This window comes from Nannospalax galili, unplaced genomic scaffold (genome assembly GCF_000622305.1).
Source record: "Nannospalax galili isolate Female #2095 unplaced genomic scaffold, S.galili_v1.0 scaffold788, whole genome shotgun sequence".
In the NCBI taxonomy this organism is placed as follows: Eukaryota; Metazoa; Chordata; class Mammalia; order Rodentia; family Spalacidae; genus Nannospalax; species Nannospalax galili.
Window position 1 is genome coordinate 2,050,268 of NW_008359996.1, and position 5,861 is coordinate 2,056,128.

Genomic DNA, 5,861 nt, shown 5'->3' on the forward strand with positions numbered 1-5,861 from the left:
CTTCACATAGATGGAACTGGTAAAAGAAATGAGCCAGGGGCCCCTCCCAAGCCCAGGTGACCTCTGAGGAACAGATCCTCTAATGACCATAAGAGTAAAAGTAAATTGGCTTATCTGGGCAGACTGTATGGTCTTAAACCTATAACCAAAGATTAAAGTGATCAATGTAATTTTTTAAGAGTCCATGTGTATAACTAAAGGCTACATAACAAAAAACAATGCCCGACAGGAGATACCTTCCTTTGAGTTGTTGGCCAGGGTGACCCAAGGGACTCCCAAACAGTAACCCAGCATAGAATTGGGACAATGAACATCAGACCCTAATATTTTCTAAAGGAATACTGGCAACTGATTGCTGCTAGATGAGGAAGATCTGAGCTCCCTAAAACAAGGAACTCTAGATAGGCTGACAAGATTCAGTGGATGGACGAGCACTGGGAAATGGCTGGGGGCACCAACAACACAGTGGACAATAACAGGGATGACAAAGTATACGGGTCCATGGAGGGGGGAAAGTTTATGGGGGCTGTCATTTGGGATGTGGGTATGTAGATGAATAAGATTGTTTGTGATGTTCTGTATGAAAAACACAAAAAATCAACAAATAAAAAATTTGTTATATTTGAGGAAGAAGCATAAAAATTTGCTTCATGTTAATTAGTAGAGGTGAAAAATACTACCATTAAAATCTACCTGATGACCTTATATCCATGCTCAGGTGCCAAGGATCTCAGAAAGTAACCGACTCTGACTAGTAATACTCAGGTACATAGAGATTAGAGATGCATATGCAAACATCTAAGTGTTGGTAGCATTAAAAATGATATTGTTTTCTGTATGAAACAATATATTTTAAAATGAAATGCATTGTAATTTAAAAAAAAGTTAAAACATTCAATTTTATGTCTTATAAGGGTTATACTGAGTTCAATATTGTATAACTGTATTAATTTAACTGTGAACCTCAAAATTTACAGCTAATTTTGAAAGAGAAGCATCTTTGCTCTGGAAATTGTTATTGAATATGTTAATGCTGTAATGAAATGCTTCTAATCATGTGGTTATTAAATAATTTTAAAAAAAAAACAGAGAGCAAAAAAAAAAAAAAAAGATGGACAATGTGTTGCCTTCCACTCAGTTACTACTGAGCTGCCCTATGATGAAGTAAAATGTATTTCCACATATTTTTATGGGGACATAAATGTCATACACAGATGATTTTCATGAAATGTTGAAACAGTTACAAATTAAAATTTTTAATGGAACCTGTACACAAACTATGTACACATACAACCAAATAACCAGACAATTAAAAATAGGCAAAGAAGCCAGGTGTGGTGGTGCACATCTTTGATTTTAGCATACAGGAGACAGAGGCAGAAAGGGAGTTTGAAGTTAGCCTAGGTTATACAGAAAGGCCCTATCTCAAAACAAAAAAAGGGAAGGGGAGGAGCTAAATTGACATTTTTTTCCTAACAAAACAAAATGTCAAAAAAAAATGCAACTAAAAAGCTCAGGGAGGCGCCATTGCACATCTACCAGGGTGTCTATGCAATGATTAAAAAGTTAGATAAGCAGGGTGTGGTGGCACACACCCTTAATCCCAGCACTTGGGAGGCAGAGGCAAATGGATCTCTGCAAGTTCAAGGTCAGCCTGGCCTACATGGCGAGTTCCAGGACAGCTGGGGCTACAGGGAGACCCTATCTCAAAAAAAAAAAAAGAAGATAATAGTTAAGTGTTGGTGTCAAGGTTGGAGGGATATCTCAGTGGTTAAGAGCAGGTGCTGTGGCCGGGCGAGGTGGTACGTGCCTTTGATCCCAGCACTGTGGAGACCAAAATACAAAAGTATGTGCTGCTCTTGCAGAGGACCCAGCTTCAATCCCAGCATCTACATGGTGATTCACAACCATCTGTGACTCCAATTCCAGGGGATCTGAAGCCCTCTTTTCTAACCTCCATTCTTTTGCAAAAGAATCATCAAAACCTGCGCATATATATATGCAAGCACACACATAAGTAAAATTTTTAAAATTTATTTTTTTATTTTATGTGTATGCGTGTATTGCCTGCATGTAGGTAAGTGCACCCATGTCGTGCAATGCCCGCGGAGGTCAGAAGAGGCTGTCGGATCCCCTGGGACTGGAGTTACGGACAGTTGTTAGCTGCCATGTGGGTGCTGGGATTTGAACTCAGGTCTTCTGCAAGAACAGCCAGTGTTCTTAACCGCTGAGCCACCTCTCCAGCCCCATAAGTAAATATTTTTTAAAAAGTGTTGATGAAGATATAGAGACATCAGAGCCTTCATACACTGCTGACAGGAATATAAAATGGAAAGTTACCCCAGGAGTTAAAATCAATGAGTTCTATTGGAAGGGCAGTCATCAAAAAGAGAGTACAAGAACAGGAGAACGATGGTCAGCTGTCCGCATCTATTCAGCAAGAGAGTAATGTGAAAACTATGCCTTGGATATCAACTACCCTTTCCTCTAGTAATCCAAGAAAACTGGCAAATATTAGGAAGAAGTCAAATCCTTAGTGACTGATTTGTACACAGTGTCCATCTCTTTCTTTACTTCCTTAAGCTCAGGAAGTTAACATCTCAACAACTTCAGGAAGTCCCTGATTCACTAGGCTCCTCCTACCTTACATCAGCCCTAAGGACTGTTGAGAGACTCTAGGATAAGCTGAGTTGCCTAGAAAACACTCAGACCAGATCAGTTCCTTGGAAGAAGACCACTGAGCTGCCTGGAAGAGGCTCTGACTGGCTGAGCCAAGGCTCTCCAACCTGTCAAGCTGCCTGAGGTTGTGCAGTGCACTCCAGGTTTCCTGCTCTCCTGAGCTGTCACCATGCTGAGGAAGGTTTTGGTGATGCAGCTGTCTTTGAGTCATTTCTGCTCTGGTAAGTGACTCCTCGTGCATACTCCTGTCCCAGAAAAAAAAACGATTCACCGGGTTGGACTTTGGTAGTGTCCTTACTCTGCTCTATCACTGGTTCCCTATCTGGAGTGAGTAGATGTTTGTTTGTGCCTCCCCGAGAATAGTGTCACAACGTAAGGGTTCCACCATCTCTCACATCACACCACTGAGGACCAGCCTCTCAGTGCATGAGCCCTTGGGAGACATTTGAGGAGTAGTTGTGTCTGGGCAGGGGTATCAGGGAAGGCGTCACAGAGAAGGAAATCTTGACCTGAATCAAGGAAAAGTAGGGTAGAGAAAACCTTAGGGGCAAACAAGAAGAAATTACAGGCCAGGGACTAAGAACAGAGTGAAAAATAAATGGTTAGAGCTGGGCGTAGTGGCATGCACTTACAGCTCCAACTACTTAGGAGGCTGAACTAGGAAGATTGTTTGTAACCAGGAGTTCAAGACTAGTCTAGGCATCACAGTGAGATCCTGTGTGAAAACAGAAAAGTTTAAGCCAGATGTGGTGGTGCACCTGAAAGACTTGAGGTAGGAGGATCATAAAGCCAGCCTAAGCTATACAGTGAGTTCCAGACCAGCCTGGGCTTTATAAACCTTGTTTCAAAAGAAATAGCTTTTAATGTTGGCCAGAAAAACCCACATCCAAACATAACATTTTTAGAAGCTTTGGAATTAGCTGCCTACATTGAGGGCTACAACTTCCACATAAAGTTCCCTATTTCCAACTTATCTTTAAAAAAAAAAAAAAAAAAAACATTTCCGCAAAGCAACAAGAGGCTGGTACAGTCTGGCATGGTGGCACTCGCCTGTAATCCCAGCACTCAGGAGGCAGAGGCAGGCAGATCTATGAGAGATCAAGGCCAGCCTGGTGTACATAGTGAGATCCAGGCCAGCTGGGGTTACAGGGAGACACTGTCTAAAAAACAAGCAGACAGACAGACAAAAAAAAAGCCTCAGGCAGTCATAGTCCCTCTGCTGTCTGCTGTTATTCACCTGTCTGTCACCAGATAGCCATGGTACTCACCTGTCTGGTCCTCTCTGGTAGATTCAAGATGGTAGCAAAGTCTGATCCTGTGAGTGCTTAATCAACAGAATGAGAGCCAGTTACAGGCATAGTCTTGGGAGGGTTCTGGAGGTTTTGACTTTCTCTCTCTTGGAGCACTTTTTCCTGGGATACTCTCTCTCGGGACATTCCCTCTCAAAACCCTAGAACGATGAGTGGTATTATAGTTGTTTTAAGGTACTAAAGTTTTCAGCAGGATTTTACTCTGCATGATATGTAGGACAGAATACCAACCTCCAAGTCCTCTGGAAGGAGAGAGCAAGTTGAGCTTGGGAAGTGATATGGTCAGGCAGGAGGGTGGGGAGAAGCTCAATGGCAGGCCGAGGCAGCCTGAACTGCCTACTACGGGTAGAGGTGTTGCACTAGTCTTTCTGGGGAGATGTGAACAAACGTGTGAACCAGTGAGTTTTCTGGGTTTCCTTAGAGAGCACGGGTGAGGGGTTACTTAGAAGAGAGTGGGTCACCCCCAAACAGCTGCATCACCACAAGTTCCTACCCATCATAGATGATGACCTCATGGAAGCGGCATCATGGAGCCCTCTTTCTGTACTCTTCTACTTGCAACTCCAGCATCTCCCAAGATCCCTTGCATCTCTGGTGGGGGCAGGGGAGCATAATGGCTGGAATCTGAGGTGAGAATCCTGTGACCCTCTTTTACCAGGAGTGTTAACAGCTCCGTTATTATCACCATAGTCCTGGTTATTGCTGTTACTGTTCTGCTCAATTAGTTGCCATGACTACCGGGCCAAGGTACTCTCTACTCCAAAAATGGCAACAGAGTGATCATGTTATGCCCAAGGTAGGGGGTAGGAAGGGGCAAACTACAACTTGAGTTTTCCAAGGGAGGTATATATAAAAAGCCCAGAGTGGTAGCACATAATCTGCAGTTCTAGCATTCAGGAAGCTGAGTAGGAGGATCATGAGTTTGAGGCTAGTGGAGACTACTGAGACCTGGTTGCAAAACAAAAGGGAAAACAACCAAGCAAGTTGTGCACTTATGATTGGATTTGCCTTTTAAGAAAGTGGTTCTAGCAGGGTTACAAAGGATGCACCGGAAGGTTAAGATGGCCAACAGATTGCTCAGGGCCCTAGTGCAATGGAACAGCGACCCAACTCAGGTAGCCTTGGTAGAGATGAGAAGAAAGGGTGAGATTCGAGGTCAAGGCTTCCTTCTCCTCAAGGTCTCCCTGAGGTGCTACTGGACATACAGATCAGAACTGCAAGGTCCAGAGGCAGATTTGGGTCACAGAGACAGGCTGGGAGTTGCCAACCTAAGGTGGTAGTTGAGACTACAGGTAGTGATGAAATAGTGTGGGGGCTGGGGTACCACAAGAAAGGGCAGTGCCCTGTGCAAGGACTGACATAAGTGTTAAGAGGTGGAGGTACTGCCCAGTGGTACACCTGCCTAGCATGTTCAAGGCCCTGAGTTTTATCCTTAGCATCACAGAGAAAACGAAAAGTGTTTGATGTATGATATCAAGATTGTGGGTGGCCTTGTCCAGGGCAAGTCTATATGGCAGAAGCCTCAACTAGGGGAGGAGTAGGTAATGAGGAAGTGAGGACGGCACATAAACAACTCAGTCAAGCAGCTTGAACGTCAACAGGAGTGGGATGGGGAAGTGGTTTGAGGTTGTAGGTTCTTCCAATGCACAGGACACTTAACGTGTTTTTGTTTTTTCTTTTCCTTCTTTCTTCTTTTTTTTGAGACATTTTCCTGCTATGTAGCTCAGACTGGCCTTGGACTCTCCTCCTGCTTGGCTTCCCAATGCTGGAATTACAGTCATGCAGCACCACACCCAGCTCATTTGTTTATCATTATTTTGTATAAATTTATTTATTTATTTATTTATTTATTTATTTATTTATTTATTTATT